This window comes from Pteropus medius, unplaced genomic scaffold, assembly GCF_902729225.1.
Source record: "Pteropus medius unplaced genomic scaffold, Ma_sr-lr_union100, whole genome shotgun sequence".
NCBI lineage: Eukaryota > Metazoa > Chordata > Mammalia > Chiroptera > Pteropodidae > Pteropus > Pteropus medius.
The window spans coordinates 6,756,938-6,772,145 of record NW_024354886.1 but is presented as its reverse complement, the minus strand read 5'-3'; the positions used below and the strand labels follow the sequence as shown (position 1 = coordinate 6,772,145).

General features: G+C 37.4%; 1 pseudogene; it reads right to left on the bottom strand.

Annotated features, from left to right (window-relative positions):
• Positions 1-1,376: 1,376 nt before the first annotated feature.
• On the bottom strand, positions 1,377-1,495 carry LOC120597762 (uncharacterized; annotated as a pseudogene).
• Positions 1,496-15,208: the final 13,713 nt, after the last annotated feature.

Below are 15,208 nucleotides of genomic sequence, written 5' to 3'. Positions count from 1 at the left end.
GCTGCCTGTGTCATTCAGCCAGTAGACTAACACAGGAGTTGGACTATGCATAAAAACAGATGCATAGATCAGTAGAGTAGAATAAAGAGCCCGGAAATAAAACCACTCATATATGGTGATTAATTTATGACAAAAGAGAAAAGAATATATGTGGGAAAAGAACAGCCTCTTCAATAAACTGTGTTGAGAAAACTGGACAGCCACATGCGAAAGAATGAAACGGAACCACTATCTTACACCATACACAAAAATTAACTCAAAATGAATAAAAACTTGAACATATGACTTGAAACCATAAAAATTCTAGAAGAAAACGTAGGTAATAAGCTCCTTGATATCAGTCTTGGCAATAATTTTTTGAATTGAACTCCAAAAGCAAAGGCAACAAAAGGCAGCTACATCAAACTGAAAAGCTTTTCACAGCAAAGAAAACCATCGACAAAATGAAAAGAAACTATTGGCAAATCCTATATCTGATTAGAAGTTAATATCCAAAATATATAAAGAACTCAGGCAACTCAAGAGGAAAAAAAAAATCTGAGTTTAAAAACGGGCAGAGGATGTAAATGGATACTTTTTTCAAAGAAGACATACAAAGATGGCCAACAAGTACATGAAAAGATGCTCAACATCACTAATGATGAAGGAAATACAAGTCAAAACCATAATGAGGTATCAGTTTACACTTAATTAAAAAGACAAGAGATAATCCGTCTTAGCAAAGATGTGGGAAAAAAGGAACCCTACTGCTCTGTTGGTAGGAATGTAAACTGGTACAGCCACTATAGAAAACAGAATGGAGTTTCCTCGAAAATAAAAAAATAAAACTACATATGATACAGCAATTCAGCTTCCAGGTATTTATCCTAAGGAAAAAAACTAAGTCAAAAAGATATCTGCATTCCATGTTCATTGTAGCATTATTTTAAATAGCCAAGACATGGACATAATCTAAGTAAAAATCAATGAATGAATAAATAAATGTGGTATGTAGTCAAAAAACATGAATGGAGCCACTTTAAAAAGGAGCCAGAGCTGCCGTGCCAGAGGCACTGTTTTGTGGGTCTTATGCCTCAGATCCTTGGAATGTTTAAACAGGGCAAAATAACTTTCTTGCGTGGAACCAAGGACCCTCTCTCGACACAGGACTTGAGTCTCGACTCTTGGGATTTGCTGCATCTTGCATCACTACGATCTGATTTATTTCACTAAAAATTAGATTTTCTTGATATAAATAGAGTTCTATGTTATTTACCTACTAGTGGCTAATTTCTTTTTTATTTATTTATTTTTTTAGGCAAGACGACCCTTGGTTGACCTTGCAGATTGCATGGACCTTGTCAGTTTACAATCCCTGATTTTTAATTTATTTTTTACACCTACAGCAGCTGGTCTTCCTAGGTGATCTCCAATACAAGTACTAACCAGGCCCAACCCTGCTTAGCTTCCGAGATCAGACGGGATCAGGTTTGTTCAGGGTGGCATGGCCATAGACCTAATTTCTTTTTTAAAATACTATTTTTATTGTGATATAATTGATATATAACATTATATTTGTTTCAGGTATACAAATAGTGATTTAATATTTGTATATATTGTAAAATCATCACCATAATACATCCATCACCACATGTAGTTACAAAATTTTTTCTTGTGATGAGAACTTTTAAGATCCACTTTCTTAGCAACTTTTAAATATACAATACAGTATTAACTATAGTTACCATGCTATGCATTATATCCCAAACACTTATTTACTTTATACTTGTATACAGTGTAAGTACCTGACAATTGCTTTTTTTCTTATTGTTAAGCAAGTGCCTGATGTTCAGTTTTTGAGTGCTGAGGCACTACAAAGACAGCTATCTTGAATAAAAGCACTGCCAGCTACTCAACTAGATAAGCCAGGCCAGATGGCTGTGGGCCCCATATTTTCTTTGTTTTAGAGATCCCAGCTGATTTTGTTCATTAACTGACATTTAACTATGTGTTTTTCCCTTCCTGAGCTTTAATTCCCACTCTTATTTTTTTTATTAAAAATTTTATTTCATTAAAGTATAGTTGGCATACAGTATTATATTAGTTTCAGGTGTACAACATAGTGATTCAACATGTATATTCCTTAGAAAGTGATCACCATGATAAGTCTAGTAACCACCTGTCACCATGTAACTGGAGGACAAGAGAGTCTGGCGGCTCATGCTGCCTGCGTCATTCAGCCGGTAGACTAACACAGGAGTTGGACTATTTAGAGTAAGCATTTATTAGAGAATTGCAATTCCTGAAGAATAGGCAGGCTATTGCTCCAAAGGCCTGGCATGCCCAATATCTCAGGAGTACAAATTACATAGGGGGAAAAAATCATGGAAACTAAGGGAGTCGGGGTCGTGGGTGCTGCTGATTGGACAATTAAAGGGGATTGAGGTAGTTGATCACTGTGCTATCCCATCTGATCCTGTGACCTTCTGACTCGATGGGGCTGGGAGCTGAAACATGTCTAAAGACAAGATATTATCCTTGGTCTAAAGTTTAACTGTAGCCTATTTGCCCTAATGATTACAGACTGAAGGCTCAGTCAATCATGTCCTGAAGCTGAATGATTTAAGGAGCAGGCATACAGAAGACAAAAACAGGGGGAAAAGCAAATGAGTCATAAAGACTTTATCTGAGCAAAACTAGCTTGAATCAAGGAGGAAAAAAACTATATTAAAGAAATGAAGTTTGTGTGTGGTTCGAGCTACAGTAGGGTCCTCAGCCCCTGGGCCATGGATCTGTACAGGTCAGTGGCCTAATAGGAACCAGGCCGCACAGCAGGAGGTGAGCAGTGGGTGAGCTAGTGAAGCTCTAGCTGTATTTGCTGCCGCTCCCCAGCTCTAACATCACTGCCTCAGCTCCACCTTAGATAATCAAGCATTAGATTCTCATAGGGGTGTGAACCCTACTGTGAACAGCGCATACAAGGAATCTAGGTTGCACGCTCCTTATGAGAATCTAATGCCTGATGATCTGAAGTGGAGCTGAGGTGGTGATGCTAGTGCTGGGGAATGGCTACAAATATAGATTAACATTAGCAGAGAGGTTTGACTGCACAGAGACCATACTAAATCAATTGCTTGCAGACTCATATCAAAACACTATCAGTGAGTGCCAAAAGACAATTAAGCTGCATCAAGTACCAGGCTTTAGAATGGCAAGTGAGTTGATGTACTTTAATTGTACAGCTGCATCTGGTGCTATCTGATTCTGCATTATGGTGTGTTGTATAATTATTTCATTATATATTATGTTGTAATAATAATAGAAATAAAGTGCACAATAAATGTAATATGCTTGAATCATCCCAAAACCATCACCCCTGCCACGAGTCCATGGAAACATTGTCTTCCATGAAACCTATTCCTGGTGCCAAAAAGGTTGGGGGACTGCTGAGCTATAGGGAAAGAAGAGGTAAAGCTGGGAATGCTGTGAAGCTCATTATATAGGCATCCTTGCTTCAGGTTCTCCTTCAACTAAGCAAAGTTTTTACAATATTATTTACATATTCCCTGTATTGTACACTACATCCCCATGGCTTATTTATTTTCTAACTGGAAATTTGTACCTCTTATTCATCCATCCTCCAAACCCCCACCTGCTGGCAACTATCAGTTGTTTTCTATATCTATGGGTCTGTTTCTGCTTTGTTTTGTTTATTCGTTTTGTTATTTTTAGATTCCACACATATTTAAATTCACCAATAAAGAGTGAACTGCAAAACCCTAGACTCCCTCATTCTCAACCCCAATAAAAGCAGAACCCCCAGGTCTGCGTGTACTCTCTCTCTCTCTCTCCCACTCCATGTGACCTTGCTATGTGGCCCCAGGGATGCCATGTACCCTTTAGAACCTATAAGTAATAAACCTTGATTTCTCCCAAAGTTTCCTGGTGGTTATTGCTGAGAGTATCTTACAATCATAATGAGAACCACAAGGGCTGGTCCAAACATAACATTGGCCTGAAAGGGAAAATGCCCAGGTGAGTGTCCCCAGGCATTTCTAAGCCATAGCTTCACTATCTATAGGATAAAGCTGGCACAAAACCCTGGGAGTTTGTATCCTTTGACACCCCTTCTCTCATTTCACCCAACATTCCCCTGTTCCCATAGCTGTCAACCACCAATCTGCTTTCTGTATCTATGACTTAGCTTTTTTTTTTTAGTTTTTTTTAGTTTCTAAAGATTCCACATTTTACAGTAGACAAGAAGAATAGGACCATGGAGGGGGAGAGGGTGTTGGGAGGGAAGGGGCGAGAGGAAGGAGGAGGTGTACCAACACCAAACCTCACCAGACCAATATGAACTGGATCTAGGCAAACTGTGGAGGATCTGGAATGCCATCTTGCTATCTCAGGTGAACTTTAGCTGATTATAATACTTTTAGTATGGCATCCTAAGAAAATCTCCACCCCCTGTATCCCCATGCCAGTTCTAAGAGGGCCAAATAAGGACAAAAATGCCTCCTCCTGATGAGAAGGAGTGGTTCATTAGGGTCCGCCTAAAATGCTTGTAATGCCCCCTCTAAGCTTTGAATATTCCACCTTTTCATTTTGTATACAATAAATTACCAAAACCCACTCTTCCTCAGGGCAGTTGCTTTTCTCCGAGCCTGTCTGGTCTTGCCATTCTGAGAGTGCACTATTCTTCTCTCATAAATCTACTGCTTGCTTGGCTTACCTGGTGCATCCTTGAATTCTTTCCTGCATTAAATACCAACAACCTGATCTCCAGTAACACACCCGTAGGTGAGATCATATGGCATTTGTCTTACTCTAACTTTTTCACTGAGCATAATGCCCTCAGGGTCCATCCATGTTGTCACAAATGGCAAGATTTTCTTCTCTTTTTATGGCTGAATAATAATACATTGTATATATCATTAACCTAAAAATAAAAGGCCTTTCAAAGTGAGAAATAGAAAGCATTTATTTGAGATAAAAAAAAAAAAATACCTATTCAGAAAGTATCGATTCAGGCAGATGCCCAATTAATGTTTCAATTAGGAGACAAAGGCAGTGGGTATTTACCAGAAAGGGAAGGAGAAGAATTACATCTATAGAAGGAAGACATTTCTATTGGTGCAGATAATATAACATAATGATGTTAATTCTAAACAGTGTTTTTTAATTTTTATTCTAGTAGTCATAATAACTATCTTCATGTTATCTTTGCAAACAGTTCTTTAGGGCAAGATGTTCCTTTAGGCCCATTCCAAAGGTTATTTTGCCCTGTTAAAACATTCCAAAGGTTTGAGGCATTAGACTCACAAAGCAGTTCCTCTGGCATGGCAGGTCTAGCTCTGTTTTAAAGTGGCTCCATTTATAATGGTTTTTGACAACAGTCTAATCAGGTTCTGACCAATCAGAAAAATTCCCTATGATGACACCTCAGTTGCCAGTTGAAAGCTTTCTACTATGAGGCCTGCCTGGCAGGCATTAGGAAATCCCCTGGTTCTGGTGCAGCCTCCACTCAGATTGACCTGAGGGAATTGTCTGTGAAAAGAGGGAGGGTATTAAATTAGAATCTTCTCATATGTGTGTAAGCCTGCTGGTGACAAGAGGGCTGGGAATTTTTGAGAAGCCACATAGATAGATGAGGTCATCCCTAATATGGTGTCCTTCGGGATTTTCTGGGTTACAACCTCCCCGTTCCTGGCAATTTCTAACCCTCCATTTTCCTTGGGTTAGCTGTCTTCCTCTTTGCTTTCATAGTGCATATGGAATTCTCTAACATTTGAGTTAACTCATTCACCAAGGGGGTCTCTGATGGTGGTAGCCAAGGAATACCTTTACCTTCTCTTATATAAATCCAGTTGGGTAAGTTTTTTTTACATGCTCTCAAAAGTTCCAATACTTGCACCTACAGCAGTATAAGGACTTATGTCATCCAGTGCTACCTACAGTAACTGCATGATCTTTCACCTGAATTTTTTCCTGCCTTGAGTATTCTTTATGCTTTGTGCTGCCTACCTACATTTAAAGGACATTTGGAGACATTGATTACATTAAAGAAAGCTCTGGCTGGTTAATTATACTTTTTCTGTTTAATTTTTAAAAAGTCAAGACAAATGTTGAGGGTGGAATGAGGGGAATTGCTATGACCTCGAAAATTCATTTTCTTCCTTTAACCCATCAGATCTTTTCATATCCTTTATCCTGACACATTAAAATTCTAGATATTTGTGAGGGGCTAGAGATGGAGCTAAAGTCGAAGGCAGTCATTTGCAAGATTTTTTTTTTTTCAGAAGAATCTATTTTCTATATATTTTGGCAGCCACTAAATTAATAGGGCTTCCATTTAGAATCTACCAGCCTGTCCCTGTTAGATGGCCCTCTCTTTCCCAGCACTCTGTCTTTTTGCACAGAGACAGAGACTGTAAAGAAGGGTGAGACAGAAACAGCCCTGGCACTAGGAGCTGCCTGGCACGGTTAATCAGGCGTTGGCCTGGTACTCACTCACAGCAAGGTTTTGATGTTTTCCCTCTGAACATAAACAATTTCATGGAACAACAGTATCTGACAACACTGTGTGACCATGATGGGTCAAGACAGAAAATATGGCCACTCAGTAATCATGTCTAAACAGACAAAACATGAACATTGTCCAAACCACAACAATGACTGAGCATACCTCTCTCCTAGGTAAATGACTGTTACCAATTAGAGCTTTACCCTCAGTGTAGTCTTCCTTCCTTCCAGGTGAGCTTTAGTAAGATACCCAATTATAAAACTACCCAACCCCACCACTCACTGCCCAGCAGAAGCAAATTGAGAGCAAAGTTCTATTTCTTAAATGCACCTCAGAATCACCTAACACACCCCAAACCCTGTGAGTTAGTTTTATATGTTGACTAGTTATAGTTCCCAGTTACTCAATCAATTATTGATATTTTGTAGATGTGATTAATCAGTGGACTTTAAGTAAGAGAGCTTATCCCGGATAATCTAGGTGAGCTGTATCCAATCAGTTGAAGTCTCAAGAGCAGAGCTGAGGCTTCCCTGAGGGAATAGATTCCACCGTGGGCTGCAGCTTCAGCCTCAGCTGAGAGTCCAGCCTGCCCTTCCTGACAATGTCCTGCCCTATGAATCTTGGCCTTGCCCAGTTCAACTCCACAGTTGTGTAATTTCTTGCAATACATCTCTTAATAGAAAGTTTCTACTGATTCTGCTTTGTTGGTTCCCACACCCTCATGCCCCATGATTCCCCATGATGAATTTTCTCCCTCTCAGCAATGAACAACACCACCACAGGTGTGCTCCTGATGGTCTTTGGTTGGAGGCATTGACAGCACCTCATCAGGCTGTTGTGAGGAATGCACACATACTGCACTTGGAATAAAAAATCCCTAGAACTCTTTAAATATACTTATCATATTTAATATCATTCCCAGTTTATAAAGAGGGTCTTGAAGCTCAGAGAGGGAAAGGAATTTGTCCAGGGTCACACAGCTGGTAAGTGGCAGGGTCGAAATGTGACAAGGGCAAGCCATGAGTCCTTGTCAGGGGAAGACACATTCTCCTGTGTGGCTTAAGAATCCAGTGCCCTAACATAATGAGGATAGATACCTGACACTATACGAGGCCTTGTCATTCTTTCTAATCCTGCCATTGTGAACCTAGAGGGTTTCAAGATTTCACGTGAGATGTGCTCCATTTACCACGTAGTATCCCTCCTTTCTGGGCAGTACATAACATGTATCTACGCTTTATCCTGGATCCAGACTTACCTGCCTTGTATCTTGCAGAAATTACCTAAGATTTTGGAAAATGAATGAAACTTTTCTTGATGGTGCTCCAGAATTTCATCTATTAATATTACAGTTTTTTAAAAGGTAAGTCCACTGAAATGAGGACAATAGGGTATTATATATGCAGGATCAGAATTGCATCTTGGATGGGAAGGTGAAGGTCCAGTCTCAGATGTCACATCGTGTGGGATGAAGGGAAAGTCCCAGCAAGGCAATGTCATTAAGAGATAGTAGAGGAGCTCTGTGTCTTCAACTTGACTTTGTGTTTCTCCTCCTGCTTCATCCAGTTATCACACAATAAATTTTGTTCCAGTTGCTTCTGTCTTCCAGTCATAATTTTAGTAAAGGTAAAACAATTAGTGAATTAGACTCATAGAAAAATGGTACACCGTTTTGACAAAAACCAATTTGTTACCTTTGTCTAATGGGAAAAATGAAAGGTATATTTCATAAATTACTACTGGAAATAAAATTTAGAGTTTAAAATTACTTTGTTCATAATTATCTTGAAAAGCACCAATTTACGTGCCACCAAATTCATAATTAAAATTGTCAATATAAATGGGATGTGTCATTATAACTTACATCATTGGGAGCCCCCTAAGAAATGTAGACAGAACTCAAAGTTAGTTTTAATTATTAACATTTATAACATTCTCTAAGAACCTGTGTATTTTCAGATTCTTCACTCTGACTTTCAACTACTTTGCCCTGATACAACCCTACTTACCATGAATTGGTGAGGTTTCACTATAAAGGCCTCTACCATCTTGCAATAGTCAAGGATACTTCACAACAATAACAGAGTCCAGAGTAGCAAAGTAAGAAGAACATGGACTTTGTAATCAAATAAATAAGTAATCAATGCTGCATTTTACCTGCTGCATCACCTTGGGCAAGTCACTCAAAATACGTAAGCCTTAGGGTTCTTTTCTATAAGATGGAATGAAAACGATTATGTAATAGTTAATGTGACAAAATGAAATTATAAGTAACTACAAATTATAAGGTTTAAATACAGTCCAGTGCCTGGCACATAGCAAGTATTCCCAGATGATAACTATTATATAATGATATGTACTCTACTATAATAGTTAAACCATATAAACATTAGCAATACTAACAGTAATTACAACATCATGCCTAGGCCAATGATAGCCTATAACTTTTCCTTCATTCATCCAACCTTCTCCTTGTGGTGATCTAGGAATGTGGGAGCCTGTGAGCCACAGAAGCACTAAGAAATCACTGAGAAATACAATTTCTTTGAAGACTGTTGCATCAGTCAAAAATTTCGATGTAACAATCTACCCTAAAACATAATGACCTCGAACAATGATTTATTCTCTTCTCATGATTCTGTAAGACAGTAAATTGTGCTGGGCCCACTTGGGCAGTCTTCAGGCTCTGGGCTGGGCTGAGATGTTCTCAAGTGGGCTCCCTCACCTGTGTATGGCCTCACTGGTTCAGCTGGGCCTTCTGGGCCTCTTCCCACGAGGGTTCAGCACCAAGCAGGCTGACTGCAGCTTAGTAACAAGGTGCTGGAAGGCTCCCTAAGTGCAAGAGAAAAACTGCAGGGTGTCTTGGGCCTAAACGTAGAACTCACAACATCACTTTGCACTGCATGCTGTTAGTCAAAACAAGTCACAGTACCAGCTTAAATAAAGAAATGGGTTAGCTAAGCATGTTATTCCAAGGCAAAGCCTGTGTACTGATGTCCAGTCACATGTCCTCTCACAATAGTAAAGTTAATGAAACGGATGGGCCTTGCAAAGACAATGATTCTTGTAGGATGAACTCAGAACATAGCCCCTCCACACACTCAGAAGACTGATAGCTGCCCAGCCAGCAGCCAAGGAAGGCAGTACACAAAGAGCTTTCAGCAACTCCTGCTCCTAAGGGCGTTTTCTGCTACTCTCATGGATGTTATCTGCTTCTGTAACCAAGCAGCACATCTTGCTCCCGTCTGTCTGAGAAGGAGGCTGCTTCCCAATGAGATGACTCCTCCTTCTGCTTGTGTGCAAAAAAACTACTTGCTTTTGGTCAGCAGTTTTTCCTCCTGTAGCTTCGACTGGCTGTTGCTGAAATAACAAACAGCATTTCTCACCCCTCTGGTCCTCCTGGTGATTCTTCCAATATCCACAACCCCAGGTGCAAGTTCTAGGCCTGGGACTCCTGCGCTACAATTCTGTTTTTCAATAAATATCATTCCCATTGACTTTTTGCCACCAACGACTCCTATGTGTATGAACTAGTTGCTTTCAATGACTTGAAAATAAACTGCTCCCTAAGAGCCTTCCACTGTAAAATAGGCAAAATTACCTCTACGTACAGATCTACTTTCACCATAGCTCGAGAGAACTCTTCAGTTAAACTGAATAGGTTATTTGGTGAGGACTTCGTGCTGAGATTATAGCATATAATCAACAAATGCTTGTGAGTTGAACCGAAGTTCTTAATTCATCTGAATCAGGTTCCAGAACTGACTGCCTGGAGACAGATGATGTTCTTCATGTCCAGTGGTGATTGGGTCTCTCCTCAGGAACTCTCCAATCCAAATGTATTTATCCTAAGCATTTGTTGTACAGAAATCTTTACTTAGCATTACTCAATAAAACAAATGAAAAAAATATTTTTTAAAAAAATTTTAAAGCAATTGTTTAAATTACATATTTTAAAGCACATGTCAATATATGCACTTAGAGCATTTTACCTAGAAATTGTAAATTGTGATTTAATCAGAATTTTAAAAATAGAAATGATAACATGAGTAGAATTCTAATGTTTCAATAACTGACAACACTAGAGAAAAATAATTCACATGTTTGTAAAGCTTGGGAATTTTGAGAAATACTTCAAATAAAAAAGAAACATAAAATTGCATTTAAAATAGAAGTTGATTATAAATTTTTCCCACTAGAGAGTATATCTAAAACCATCCCATTAACAAAATCTACAGTCATATGTGGACAGGGACCATCTCACACCTGAGAGATGGCAGAAGTTGAGCGGGCTTATAGTGTGCACTAAAGCGAGAGGATAAGGAGGCAGGGAAATGCACCCGCAACCATTTGGCCTCTTCCCCCTGCCTGGGCACTGAGAGTGTCATGCATTAACTCTTACCTTTGAGGTGTGGGAATACTGGTTATTCTGTTGGCACTGTCTAGATTGTTAGCTCTCTTTCTCACCTGTCTTCTCCATCTTTGGAACAATACTTCTGCAGATATCCAAGGATCTTCTTTAATGCAAAGCAGATGGAGCTGAATGTACTCATAGGGAAGGGCAGCTTCTTCTCTGGAATTCTGTGTTTGTGAAACTCTTCCTAGGGGCCATGAGACTGGATGTAAGAAAAGCAATTCTTTACCATTCCAGAACCAAGATAAAATTTAAAGGGGCACAAAATAATACCATAGTCCCTCTCAGCAGAAAGGATAGTTATGTTACCTTTCATTAGTTCAGTATCTGCTAAAAACGAGAGGTTTGTGATCAGACAGAGACCAGACTAAAGAAACTTGGTAGGGGAGGATGAGATAGCCATCTGCTTCCTATTATTTTCTTATTCTATCTTTCAGTTAACTGCTTTATTCATTTTGTAGCTTTTGAGTTGGAAATTTGATTATTGATATATGTATGTAAGATTATCATTCATTTTATACTAAACACTGCTTTAAATATCACAGTGTATCTGTTGTTTTCATCATCATTTTCTGTAGCGATTAAAATTTTTTTGGTAGGGGAGAAAAGGGGAGGAAGAAGATAGATGGGGTAAAAGGGGTCAAATATGAGGTGACAGAAAGAAATCTAACTATGGGAGGGGAACACATAATGCTATATATATATATATATATATATATATATATATATATATATATATATATGCCTTACTGTTAAATTGTATACCTATGACTTACTGGATTTCATTAACCAATGTCACATAACAACAACAACAACAACAATAATAATAATAATAAATTATAAAATTAAAAAACTTTTTTTTTGTATTTTGCCTATGAACCAAGATTTTTCAGAATCTCTTAAATTTCTAAACAGCAAGGCACTTGGGGCTTTTTGTTTGTTATGATCTTTCAGTTTCTGCTGTGTGTACAGAGAATACTGTTTGTGTTATTTCTACTTTATGGAATTTATAGTGGTTTTCCTTGTGATATAATGTATGGTCAGTTTTCATAAATATCTCCGGATCACTTATAAAGAAGATATTTTCCCTTATAGGTATTCAGAGTTGAAAATATATATATATATAAACTGCACATTGTTGATTATATTTTTTCAATTTTCTAAGTCTTCACTATTGTATCTACTTTGTTATTTTACTTTAAAAAATAATTTTTACTCATTCTATCCAATATACTTTTTAAAAATTTTATTTTATTAGTTTCAAGTATACAGTACATTGATTAGACATTTATATAGTTTATAAAATGATCCCCCTAATTACTCTTTCTCTCCTCTGGCTCTCTACCTAGCCATTACATTAATGCTAATTGCATTCCCTGTACCATGCTCCCTATCCCTGTGAACAACAATCTATTAACTACTAATTTGTATTTCTTTAACCCTTTACCCCATTCTCCAAGCCCCCCAAACCCCTCCCCACTGTCTGTCACCAGATTGTCCTCTATATTTGTGAGTCTGTTTTTGATTAGTTCTCTTTGTTCCTTAGCTTCCACATATAAATAAAATCATATGGTATTTATCTTTCTCTGTGTGACTTAATTTGCTCAGCATAATAACCTTTAGGTCCATTAATTTCATTGCAAATGGTAGGATTTCATTGTTTTTAATGGCTGAGTAATATTCCATTGTATATATGAACCATAACTTCTTTATTCAATCATCTGTTGATGGGTATTTAGGTTGCTTCCATATCTTGGCTATTGTAAATTGTGCTGCCATGAACATGGGGGTGCATAGATCTTTACAAATTATTGTTTTGGTTTTCTTTGGATAAATACCCAGAATTGCAATTGCTGAGTCAAAAGGTATATCTGTTTTTAATGTTTTGAGAAACTTCCAGACTGTTTTCCATAGTGGCTGTACCAATTTGCAATCCCAGCACTTTTCTCCACATCCTCACGAACACTTTTTGTTCTTTGATTTATTGATGATAGCCATTCTGACAGGTGTGAAATGATATCTCACTGTGATTTTAATTTGCATTTCTCTGATGGTTAGTAACCTTGAGCATCTTTTCATATATCTATTGGCCATCTGTATTTCCTCTTTGGAGAAATATCTGTTCAGGTCTTCTGCCCATTTTTTAATTGAATTTTGTTGTTATTGTTGTTGTTGAGTTGTATGAGTTCTTTATATGTTTTTGGATATTAATCTCTCATCAGATATATCATAAGCGAATATCTTATATCTTCTTCCATTCAGTTGGTTGTCTTTTTGTTTTGTTGATGGTTTCCTTTGCTGTACAAAAACTTTTTAGTTTGATATAGTCCCATTTGTTTATTTTTTCTTCTGTTTCCCTTGCCCGAGGAGATATATCTGAAAAGACATTACTGTTAGCAATATCAAAGAGTTTATGCTTATGTTTTTTTCTAGAAGATTTATGATTTCAGGTCTTACATTTAAGTCTTTAATCTGTTTCAAGTTTACTGTTGTATATGGTCTAAGAAGGTGGTCCAGTTTCTTTCTTTTATTTTTTTGTATCTGTCCAATTTTCCCAACACAATTTATTGAAGAGACTATCTTTACCCCATTGTATATTCTTGCCTCCTTTGTCATATATTAAGTGAGCATATAGGAGTGGATTTATTTCTGAGCTCTCTATTCTGTTTCATTGATCAATGTATCTGTTTTTATGCCAGTACTATGCTGTTTTGATTACTGTAGGTTTGTAGTATAGTTTGATATCAGCTAGTATGATACCTCCAACTTTGTTTTCTTTCTCAAGATTGCCGTGGCTATTCAGGGTGTTTTATGGTTCTATATAAATTTTAGGATTATTTGTTCTAGCTCTCTGAAAATGCCATTGGTATTTTGATAGGGATTGCATTGAATCTACAGATTGCTTTGTGTAGTATGGCCATTTTAATGATGTTGATTCTTCCTACCCGTGAGCACAATATGCTTTGAGATAAAATGCTCTGAAAATATCTATTAAATCCATCTAGTCTAGTGTGTCTTTTAGGCCCATTGTTTTCTTGTTGATTTTTTGTCTGGAAGACCAGTACATCAGTGTCCATGGGGTGTTAAAGTCTCCTACTATGAGTATATTACTATTGATCTCTCTTTTTATGTCAGTCAATCATTGCTTTATGTATATAGGTGCTCCTATATTGTGTGCATATATGTTTACTAGGGTCATAGCCTCTTGATTTATTGATCCCTTTATCATTTTGTAATGCCCTTCTTTGTCTGTTATTACAGCCTTTGTTTTAAAGTCTATTTTATCTGACATAAGTATCACCACCCTGGCTTTTTTTTTTTCTTTTCTTTTCCATTTGCATGAAATAGCCTTTTCTATCCTTTTATTTTTGATCTGTGAGTGTCACTTGATCTGAAGTGGGTCTCTTATAGACAGCATATGCCCGGGTCTTGTTTTCTCATCCATTCAGCTACCCTATATCTTTTGATTGGAGCATTTAACCCAATTACATTTAAAGTGATTATTGCTAGGTACATAGTTATGCCATTTTATTATTCGATTTGTTCTTTCTTTTTTTCTTTTTTACTCCTTTTTCACAGAAGTCCCTTTAACATTTCTTGTAATACTGGCTTATTGGTGATAAATTCCTTAAGCTTTTCCCTGTCTGGGAAGCTCTTTATCTCACCTTACATTTTAATCGAAAGCCTTGCTTGGTTGAGTATTCATGGTTGTAGATTTTTGTTTTTCATAACTTTGGCTATTTCTTGCCAGTCTCTTCTGGCCTGTAAAGCTTCCATTGAAAAAGCAGAAATTCTTATGGGGGTATCCTTGTAAGTAACTAGCTTCCTTTCTCTTGCTGCTTTTAAGATTCTCTCTTTGTCTTTGACCTTTGGCATTTTAATTATGTGTCTTGGTTTGGTTCTGTTTGAATTCCTCTTGTTTGGGACTCTTTGTTCTTCCTGAACTTGTATGTCTAATTTCTTTGCCAGGTTAGGGAAGTTTTCTGTCATTATTTCTTCAAACAGATTCTCAATCCTTTGCTCTCTCTCTTCTCCTTTGGGTATTCCTATGATCTGAATATTTTTCATTTCATATTGTCTCAGAGGTCTCTTAAACTATCCTTGTTTTTTAAATTCTTTTTTTTTTTTTTGCCATTCCAATTGGGTGTTTTCTGCTACCTTATCTTCCAGTTCTCTGATTCGATCTTTTGTTTTGTCCTATCTACTGTTGAATCCTTCTAATGTATTCTTCATTTCGATTATTGTATTCTTCCTTTCTGTCCTGTTCTTTTTTATGTTTTTTATGTCCATTT